General features: G+C 43.4%; 1 long non-coding RNA gene across 1 annotated transcript; it reads right to left on the minus strand.

The window, feature by feature from the left end:
- Window positions 1-6,518: 6,518 nt before the first annotated feature.
- Window positions 6,519-8,236, minus strand: LOC136494239 (uncharacterized). The gene is made up of 2 exons (XR_010768541.1): window positions 7,092-8,236; window positions 6,519-6,976 (listed from the first exon to the last, which is right to left on the minus strand). It is a non-coding gene; the product is annotated as an uncharacterized lncRNA (long non-coding RNA).
- Window positions 8,237-11,565: the final 3,329 nt, after the last annotated feature.

Here is an 11,565-nt window from a genome sequence, read left to right on the forward strand (position 1 = left end):
TATCAACATACACACATTGGCCACCATGGGCATAATTCAAATTGGCGTGGATGTCACATGCACCCAATTGAAGGGATCGATGTTCTTGTTGGCCCAAAACACCCACAACTAAGCAAAACATGACCAGGAAGACTCCAACTTGGGACTTAACTCCCTTAATCTCATATCAACAAACACTTGCCACCATGGGCATAATTAAAAATGTGCCAAATGTCACAGAGGTGTGCCATGTGCTAGAGAAGGGAAGATGATTTTTGGGGGCCGGCAGATTGGAGGTGATGAGCGACAATGGTATATGCACATAGTGGTGTGTAGAGGGCACAATTTGAAATAATAGATCAGGGAAAGTATTTGTGATCACCGCCAATTAATTTCCATGAGCATGCACTTGCAATTTCTAACTGTTGGTGTGCTCTGTTAGATGACAGTGCATTAGTCTCAATTGACAGGTTTCCACTTGTCGATGATAGAAAATGCCACTCAAATTGGTTGGCTGATTGCATGAATTCACTCGGGTTGATCGGCCGAGTAAGAATTTAAGTTGTCTCGGCTTATTTTTTATAAAGGAAGGATTTTATTCAAGATCATTAATTCGTTGAGTTGATACAATAATCCTAAATCCACCTCTAGCTTCTGCATCAAAGCACAAAGTCAAAGTGAAGAAAGAAAACAAAGCCTGGCACCGTAATGACTTTCAATCCCAAGACTAGATCACAACCCATGTGTCTAGGAGAAAAAATGCCAGCCTTGACCACTATTGTGATGTATCCCATGTTAGGTGGCCTTGCCAACATAGAACAACCCTAGGTGCACCTTCCAACAGGCTCCTTCCTGGGAGGCGTTTCCAGGTTTTTCGCAATGGATATGGCGAGACTAGGTAAGTTGGTTTCAGAAACAGGCTATGCATGCTGGCTTTCCCTTCTTCGTTGCAAATCAATCCTCGATTGATGTTCATTTCAATCCGGTTGTGATAGCCCATTGAGTGTGGGACGAGATTTGCGACAATAGAACCAGAACCTCAATAACCAATGTTCGCGGGACTAAACCATCACAATATTTTATTAGCGTATACACATTGGTCACCATAGGCATAATTCAAATTGCATTGGGGCGGATGTCACATAGACCCCATTGAAGGGATTGATGTCCTTCTTGGCCCAAAACATCCATAACTAAGCAAAATATGACCAGGAAGACTCCCTCTTGGGTCATTTTTTAGATAATGGATTTTCATTAATCCGGTCTCTATATCCATGAAGGATATACACAGCCAAAAGGATACAAGAACACTTAGACACCTTAACAAAGAGGAGAACACACAACCAAAAAAATAAAAAATAAACTACAACCTTGGCACATCCCTGCTTCCGACACTTTCCTAAAACGGCAAGATTCGATGAGTGGAAGTCATCATGTCGCCGCCACCCCTAGTGCGCCAACGCTGTGAATCTCCGCTGCTGTCATGTTCATCCGCTTCAAGTGAGCTGACACCACATGTCATCGGTTAGACCACCTTCATCCGTTGTACTCCAGTTAGAACTTGCCGATCAGACATGAGCCAATAGGATCCACTTCCGCTTCGACGGATTCTGAGGCCTCGGCCGCCCAAAGGGTAGTCGCCATCATTAGGATGGTCATCACCTCAATTGGAGTCCTCTATCGCTGCCACAACCTCTAGGGCTGCCACTGCTGATGGGATCCACCTCCTCCTCGATGAGATCCTTGCACTGACACTCAGGCTGCCACCGCCCCTAGGGTACCAACGGACCAATTGCCAGGAACAAATAATCACCACGGATGTATGCGTCAGGCGCCTCTCCATGACCAAGCCATCCATGAGCAGCGTACACAACCATCGTGTATCCCACGCCATCCACATGCTGCCTACGTGCCCTAGGCGCACAGCCACGCACGACCGCTACCGCCACTGCCGTCCACTTGCTACTGTGGATCCAGGCAGGGGTAGCCAGATCGAGCCGCATTGGCACTGAACGGCCATAGCTGATGCAAGCAGGACCCTGGCTTTCTTGGCCAGATTCGAACACTGGCTCGTCGGATCCATCTTCCGCTGGTGTGGATCTAAGCCACCACACCGCTGCCGCCGCTAATTTCTCATGGACACCGACAAACTTCCCCAATGGAGATGGACTAGTGCTCCCCAAACGAGGGACCAGGCACGAGGGCCCTGCCGCCGCCATCCTTGTGGGTCTCCGGCGACCACTCTCAGGGCAACGGCGAGGCAAGAGAAGGGGAGGGCGGCGGGGTGGGTGGCAGCACCTGCGGTCGCCGCCCTAGTCACCCAGACCGAGAGATGTGGAGGCTCATACAAGTCGATGGCCTAGGGGAGGCGAAGACATCCTTGCAGCCTAGCAGACCTCCCTCTTGGGACTTAACCCCCTTAATTTCACATCAACACACACTGACTGCGATGTGCATAATTAAAAATGTGCAAATGTCAGAGAGGTGTGCCATGTGCTATGTTTTCATCTGATACGGAACTCTTCTAAAGGACTCAAAGTCCAATAGAATATCTGCAGTTTTGATTAGGTGAAATTAAATGGCATGGATGTTGGATATTTTCAACTTTTGTTGTCTTGTTTTGTATTTTCACCTCAAGGGAAATCAACTTCTCCACAGGATATGTTTTAATCTATTGTTTAATATTGAGTGTACGCTCAGTACAAATACACCACATTTCACAAGCCCCAGAGATTATTTGGATAGGTCTAAACTCAAATGACACTAGGGACTTTAGAACCTGCTGATACATCACATATATATAATGTCCTCCATATGTGTGGAAGGACATACATGATGCAACCATGAACTAATTAAGGACGAGGGCCAGGGTTCATTATGCGATTGATATCACTGACTGAAAAGATGCGGCTTGAATCAAGACTGGAATCCATCAGCTTCCTTCCAAGATTTATGCCCTTCGTAAATCTTGTTTCTTCATTGCTTTCATATGAATTCATAAGCCAGGTGGTTTCTTCGGCCTTTGCTCCAAGAAAACTTGCATGATCAAAGTATGCCATTGTGCACATCATGTTCATCAAAATGAGTAGCGCCACAGTTGAAGGCTTCATCTGCGTGTATGTCATTTTGCTGCAATTTCTGACATAATTAGTACATTTTGAAATTATATTGAATCATACTGAATAAAACAGATATAGCTTACAAAGAGAAAAGGACTCACCCCAGTTAGCTGATTAGTTGAAAATTCGTGTTTAGGTAAAGAGGACGTTCATGATGTTATGCAACTGGGGGTGGGGGAGCTGCAAGCCATTACTTGATAATAGGTCTTGGCGCATTATGTCGCACTACTACTGAGTAATTTGAAGAATTTGGACTGGGCACAATATATTAGAAATCAAATGGAAAAGTGATTCAAATGAATTATTTATAACTTCTTAGGTAACTGTGACCTGAGACAATGGAAAGACGTTTATAAAAATAGCATCGTGTCAGGCAACACACAGATGATGATAAGTAGTTTATCCTGGAATCACCTAGCTTGATCACTAGGAAGTATGAATGGGCTGGAACTATATGTGTTATATGTAGGAGAAAGATTGGTTGGCATTACCCGACAACAATAGTATCATCTCCGAACTAGGGCAGTGGGTTTTGTGCACATGCAATTCTCTCTGTGAATAAGAATCATCATGAATGCACCGAATATCTCGACACATCCGACAAACAAATAAGGCTGATGACATTATTATGTCACCCAATAACATGAAAACAACTTGATGGCATGCGCACCAAACAAATTTGTGTACCACAACCATTAGCTAGTCTTTCTTGTTCTCTAAACCGACTAGGGCAGTGGGTTTTGTGCATGCGCACTTCTCTCTGTGAATAAGAATCGTAACAAACGCACCGAATATTTTGACACGTCCGACAAACAAATAAGGTTGATGATATAATTATGTCACCCAATAACATGAAAACAACTTGATGGCATGCGCACCGACAAATACTTTGGATTTCTAGAGCTATATGGATTTTTATCATTCATATATATGATTGTGCAATTGTATGTTGTGTACTAATCCCTACATTTCAAAACATGAGGCATGATTTGTCTCGGTGGGAACTAGAAAACTATACTTTGGCTCATAATTTCCTTTATTGTATATTTTGTATAAAAAACCATAACCACAAGAGAGACATTCAAACTCAAATCCAAATATATCATTTTTGCATTACAAAGTTTATATATTGCTGGTTAATATTATGGGGAGACTATGGATGAGGGGTATTTCGCTGGACGTTCTTAAAAAACATCATGTATTGATGGTTGTAGCTAATCCTAGAAACAATAAATTATATGATGTAATATTGTATTGATTTCTTATTAACCTTCTAGTGAATGGACCGTTGAAAACAAAATGTCTAGTGAATGCATGCCAATCACATTTCCTAAAAAAAATCATTCTTCCTTTCTTGTACACAACACAAACATATTTCAACACTACTACTCTGCCATTTTAACGGATTATACCTCTTCCTAAAACTTAGATTCCACAAATAACCATGCTTGCCTTTCTTTTGGCAGATAGGAGATGTGCAGAACTCAGAAATTAATATATCATGAGAAGAAAATTCCATGGGCAAACTCCAATTATGATAGTCTTCTAATAAGAACAACTTTAGGTATCAGCATGCCAAATTATATATTGATCACAGTAAAATGTGTATGCTGTTCCATAACCTCCACAGCCAATACGGCCATCTGCTGCATACATAGCTTGATGACATCATGAAGTAACTTGATGTGGTTTAGGGTTATCGACAAGTTCTGTCTGTGCTCACTTTTGAGCAATTTTATCGCCACCTATGAGCCAAGTCAGGGTTCACGGGTTTTCTTGAAATTGATGGGGTAATGCCTGCAGAAGAAGCAGATCGGGCAGAACTTTAGTATTCAGACAACCTTGTCAACTTTACAGAGAAAACTGGATGTTTGTTCAGGCAACCCGAAAGTAGATAAAAGTGTTACCATGATTACCTCTAAATTTCTAGCTGCTAAAGCTGTAGACCATGGGGTTTCACTAATGCAATTAGAACACCATGATTTTCACAAACATAGCTATGGCTTTGCTGCTTTAGCCACAAAAGAATTATTTCTTTTGATGTAAGATACCACCTGGAGAAAGACCAACCTCATAAAAAAATAGATCACTCACTAGAAGAGTCATCTACTACGATAGACCAATTCCTAAATGATAAATTTTCTTCTCTGAAACACACTAACATATATCAAATCAAGCAACTTCCAAGTGATAAGTTTTTTTTTTTCCTTATAGTATGTTGAACAGTGCTTACTTCCATATGCTTCGTCCAATTCAAGATTTGTGCCTTACGCAATAATGGTAACATCTATCTTAGATTTTTTTTATAAGACAATCAAGGTTCCAGTAAGTATTTAGCTCGACAAACATGGCACGAGTAAGCAGCAATACGGCACCCTTCTAAGTCTTCTTATCGTCACTAATAATATTTCCTACATATACAATCAGTATTTGCGAATATTATACATTTGTTGCATTTCCAGTATATTGGATAATTGACGAGAGTCTAACATAGGGATATGTTAAGTCCCTGAGAAAGAGGAAGCTGACCGGCGGACCCCCGACCGATCCCATAGATGGCTCGGGGGCTATATGCATCAGGTACGCTTGCACGCACCCTTTGGAAGGAGTCAGGGCGAGCCCGAGCGCCCCGCTGCTACCACCACTCAAGGCTCGCACACACCCTTACAAAATTTATTTGTCTTATTTCAAATTATTATTATTATTCTGTGAGAACTGCTCCGATACTCCTTTTTCTAAAAATTACACACATCTCGAAGCAGTCATTCCATAAATTAATTTTTTGTTATTGCGCATGGGTCACGCATGGGCCCAGCCCATCCAAGCCCAGCCTGTGCCCAGCCCTGATCCAGAAAGTCATGTGCACAAGGTCTCGATCCCTTTTGTTCTTTTTTTTTTGCGATTCTCGATCCCTTTTGTTCAGTGGTGGAAATCACGGGCAGGCAGCCGGCAGGCGTCCATCACGAAGAGGCATTGACCTCATGCCAAATGGAGGAATGGCGCCGCCGGAGCTCCTCTCCAGGAATCCAAATTCCAAATCCGCCGCCCTAGGCCTCCGCAGGGGATAGGAGGAGGGAGATGGAGGTGGTACTTTCCAGTGTTCGTCCGCGAGGGAAACGGTGACGTGATCTCCGTCATCCACCGATCAAGGAGCTCGGGACCTCATACATGCACACGTGACTTTCCCTCTCAATCAGGGCTGGCCACGGGCTTCGCTTGGACGGGCGAGGCCCATGCGGGATCTAGGTGCAACATAATAACAAGATTAATTTATTGAATGGGCTGCATCGAGATGTGTGCAGTTTTTAAATAGAGTACTGGAGCAGTTCTCTGAATCTGAAAAAAGAATGTGATGTAGAGGCAAAGTAAATGCTATTCACGATGGCTAAAGGTTCCTTCACAAAGAACGTCATCCATAGATTTATCGCACACAGGACATCTGTTTATTGATTAATATTGAGCGTATGCTCAGGACACGCAATTACACAGCATTTCTTGAGCCCTAAAGATTATTTAGATATAGGTCTAAACCCAGAACCTGCTGATGCAACATACCGTGTCTATAATATGTAGGATATCCTCCATATGCGTGGAAGGACATACATTTATGAACTTTAGGGATGACGAACTGGGGGGTTGTTCATTAGGCCATTGACTGTTGAGATAGGAAATGAGCGGTGTGAATTATCAATACTGTCCATCAGCTTCCTTCCAAGATTTGTGCCCTTCGTAGAGCTCGTTCCTTCATTGCTTCCAAAGGAATTCGCCAGCAAGGCGGTTTCTTCAGCCATTGTTCCAAGAAAACTTGCATGATCAAAGTATGAAATAGTGCACATCATGTTCACCAAAATGAGCAGTGCCACTGTTGCAGGCTTCATCTGCGAATGTGATCGATGCCTACATGTTATGTTTCAATTCTGACAAAATGAATGGAAATTATATTGAATCCTACTGAAAGAAACTGATGTATCTCACAAAAGGAAAATGACTCACCGCATTTAGCTGATAATAGAAGACTTGTGTTGTTGATAACTAAAGATACACCAGGCACGCTATATATAGCCGTATTAATAGAGAAGTAACTTTTGAGGTGAAGAGGACACTCATGATGTTGAGCAATTGCGGTTAGGGGTGGGGGAGCTGCAAGCCTTTACTTGATAATAGGTCTTGGTGCACTATTTTGCACTACAAAGTCACTACTATTGCAAGAATTGGTTTTGGCAATCAGCAAGCGGTAGTGATAGCTCCTGCTATTGCTGCCAGGTCATGAACTAGAAGTTTCAGAGATCCATCCCATGCCGTGGCAACACCCTCCTACACCCGGCGTATGAAGACCATAGACTAGAACCCCAAACCGACTTGTACCCAATCTTCGTCGGAATATAAGAGGAGGGTCGGCTCCCAGAGCTAGAAAGGGAAAGAAACCCAGAACATAACAGTAGCAAACCGAGAGGAACACCAAGGAGTTCCTCCCCGGCTACCTAGCTAGAGAAGGCCAGTTTCTTACTGGCTGCAGAAGAACACCGCCGCCGATGAGCCATAGGATAGCACCGAGCAATCCCCTGCCAAACTCTTGTTCTCCTCCGTTGTAACCCCCCGATTTGGGTGCTCCTAAACACGAAGAACACCTCACTGCTGGATGTAGGGCCTAGATATCTAGAACCAGGATAAGCCGCTATGTCTCCCTTGGTGTTTTTTAGTACCCGAGCCACCAGGGACCCACACATCAACTTCCGACGAATAACCACGATGCTTGCCGCGCTACGAACTAGCGACAGCAGGCTTAAAATTTGGTAGCGAGTAATAGCAATAATTTAATTCAAAAATTGCAAGATTGAAAAGTAGTTCTGATCTTCCATCAGGTTGAGATAACTATCGATTTGGTAGAGAACGGCACACAGATCCAGCTTCAGATCGATCATAAAGACCCGAACCCTACAACCTTAGCACCGCATCTCCTCTGGTTATCAACCGTGTCACAGTCCGGTTGACCTAGCTCACCAAAAAGGCTAATCCCTGCTGTGAATTGAAGAACACAAGCAAGAACAAGATAAAACGCAACTCAATTGAAGTGAATTATTAGAGTACAAATAAAATAAAGGAGCCAATTTGATGCAAATATTTTTGGAGAAGCACGGTGGCTTCAAATGATTAATTAGAGTCAAGGTACAAATTGTTGTACGGTGACTCAAATCCCAGTTGGGCTAGGAATAAGAGATCTTTGCTATAAGGGCTCCTACTTGTATGTATAGGGACCTTGGAGGGTACTATATATACACAATAAGATGAAGGCCATATGTACCAACCAAGCCAATATAAGGGTCTCATCTAATGCTTTGACAGTTCTATTGCACCAGATTCTTGTTTTAGAGTAAGAATCAGAGAGTCCTATAAAGTCAAGTAGGGTTATGAGACAGTAATAATTACTTGCACACTTTTGGAGTTGAGCTTTTAAAAGTTATGATCTGCTCTGTCAAAATTCTAATATTTTGTCGTTCTTGATACAGTATGGTGTAAACTTATGTTATATACTTGTAATATTTTATTAAAAAAATCATGTGCTGCTAGTGCATACGCAGAGGTATCAGTTTGGAACACGTGCCCTAACTTTTGCTTCACCAACAAAGTCCATGTCGCAATTTCCGTTCAAAGCTTCTTTGGCTTTCTGCATTACTTACTGTACATCAGATTTCAAAGCTTCTTTGACAACAACTGAAAAAGCATGTTGGTTGTTACAGCCTTTGCAGTGTATCTGTAATTTATGATTGCCGACATGAACCACGTAGACACAATAACAGATAAATGAACATACCGCCCATTTCGAGAGAAGAAAACGGTCGGAAACGGTCGTAAAACCTCTCAACCGTTTTCTACTTCTACATTTGAATACGAAAACAAAAGCGAAAGCGGTAAAGCTAGACACGAAAACGAACACGAACTTACGGAATATCGAAAATTTCGAAAACAAACTAATTCGAGCGGAATTATGTCGAATACGGTCGGTATACGAAAAATCAATACGGAATATTGACCCATAGGGCCAAGTGCATAACAATTAACAAGTACATAATAATTAACAAGTTCTACAACTTTCTTAAAAAGTATCTCCATTCGACACGATGTAAGGAAGATATGATTTTTTAAGGCAACAAGCGCTTGTACGCGATTAATATACTGCTGACTTTCTTTATTTTTTTTGAACATCTTAAAGACATCAAATGAAAAAACTAAGAACTAGAAAGTTGTAGATGTCATCCAGAGCTACAATTTTCATATAAAAATCATCTTCATCCGAGATCGTATGAATAAATATAATTTTTCTAAGGTTAGACTTGTAGTGGGCCAAATTTGGTTTAAACCGAATTTCGAATTTGGGATATTCAGAATTAAAAGTAGAAAAGCAAAAAATGGTCAAAAAAAATGTCTAAACCGTTTTCGTTCCGATTTCGAATTTGGTGTGTTCCGAATTTCGAACCGAATTCGAATTTGTCCGAAAATACGAATTTGATTGGATTAAATGTATAAAACGACGCGGTTGGTATGCGGTTCGGTACGGGATATTCCGAATTAAAAGTAGATGTAACACCCTAAAATTTGAATTCTTTTTAAAATAGTAAATTTGATTTAAATATGCAATTATGTGTGCATTCAATTATAGGAAATTAATAATTTTTGGGAATTAAAATCAATTATGAGATTTGAAACTTTTGATGCATACATGCTGCTGCAACATTTATTCATGGGATGATTGTTCATGAATTAGAGTTCAAATGAATTCAAAAAAATTATTTGAAAATGCTTTTGGAAAAAAAAATTTGTTTGGAAAATAAAAAGGAAAAAAAATGAACATCTCCCCCCTCTCTCTCATTTCGGCCTGCTGGCCCGCTCACCTCTCTTCCTTACCTCCTCCCATTCTCCTTCCTGGGCCGGCCCAGTTCGGGCAGTACTGCTGCCCCCGCGACAGCCCAGCTCCACGCCGGCCCAAGTCGCGCGCACCCCTGCTGCAACCGCCGCGCCTCCCTTTCCTCTTTCAGCCGCTGACGCCCGGGCCCGCACGTCAGTGCCGCCCCCTTCCTCCCGCAACCGCAGCGCGCGTCAGCCGCAACCGCCGCCCGCGCCCACGTCGCGCGTCGTGGGATCGCCCTCCCCTCGCCCCGGCCTCTTTTTAAGCGAAGCCGAGCCCCCGCGCGTTCCTCTCTCGCTCTCCGCTCCAATTTCGCCCTCGCTCACGCTTCGGAGGCCGCCACGTCGCTCGGAGAAGCCCCGCCGTCCACCGAGTTTGGAACCGCCGTGGACCGCCTTCCCCGAGCCATCTCCGACCCATTTCTTCCCCGCGGTGAGACCCCCATGCTCTCCTCTCTCTCCCTGTCATTCACCTTGGCGTTTGATGGCTTGTGTGTCCGTTTTGCGTGCGGCCGGGAAGCTCTTGGCCGTCGGCCATGGCGGCCGCCGCTCCAACCTTCCCCTCCGGCCACCTTTTTGGCCTAGCCGTACCCCCCTGCTTCCCCCAATAACCCCGGTGCTCTCAGTTCTTCGATTGGCGAACCCTAGCCCCGGAACCGCGCGCTCCGGCGTGTCCTTGCCGCTGGCCATGGCTACGCCGCCGTGGCTGTCACTGTGCCGGCCGCCGGCGCCCCTTTCTCTCTCCCTCCCATCTGTTCCGGGCCGTCCGATCTTGATCTAACGGCCACCGTTGGCCGATACCCCTTCGCGGGTGGTTTTGCTAAAGAGCCCTCCTGTTTTCACGTAATAGAACCCGCAGTCCAAAGCGCATTCCCCCTATTACGCATTCTTGTTTTGAAAGCGTAAAGTCATCGGCTTAAGTCAAAAGTACGTTTTCAGTATTTACAGAAATGCCATTCGAACTGTTTCGCTTATAAAATTGTCGTTTTAGCTCCGAATTGATCCATTCAAATCGCGTTAGCTTCGTAATTTCATAGGCTACATGTTAGAACTACTGTTAGTCAAGTTTGGAACTTTTTAATTTCATGATTAGAATTAATTAAATATAGGGCTATAGGAAAACCCGTTTTAATCACAACTTTCGCATTTTAGCTCCGTTTTTCGTGAACTTCGCGTTGACGTGATCGTAGAGAAACGTAGATTAGTTTTACAAACATTTTATCTTGTTTTCAATACTGTTGGTGTACTGTTCTAATGATAGGAATGTTTGCTTTGCATGAATGCTTTTGGAATGTTGTATGTTGCCATGTTGGTCGCGTTCAGACGGTGAGGAAAACGTTGGAGACCAAGAACTCTTCGACGACCAGCAGGACCAGCACGAGTTTGTGAACCAAGGCAAGTATAACATGGGCCTTCCTTGATGTCCTATTTCACTTTAAGCAATTACTCATTTGCATGTGTCTAAATTTGATACCTGTTAGGACATCCTAGTGATTGTTATCCTGTTTCTTGTCTCCTATGGGTTAAATGCATATGGGTAGATTGCTAGTGCTCTAACTAAACT

The sequence above is a fragment of the Miscanthus floridulus genome, chromosome 11 (assembly GCF_019320115.1).
Source record: "Miscanthus floridulus cultivar M001 chromosome 11, ASM1932011v1, whole genome shotgun sequence".
NCBI lineage: Eukaryota > Viridiplantae > Streptophyta > Magnoliopsida > Poales > Poaceae > Miscanthus > Miscanthus floridulus.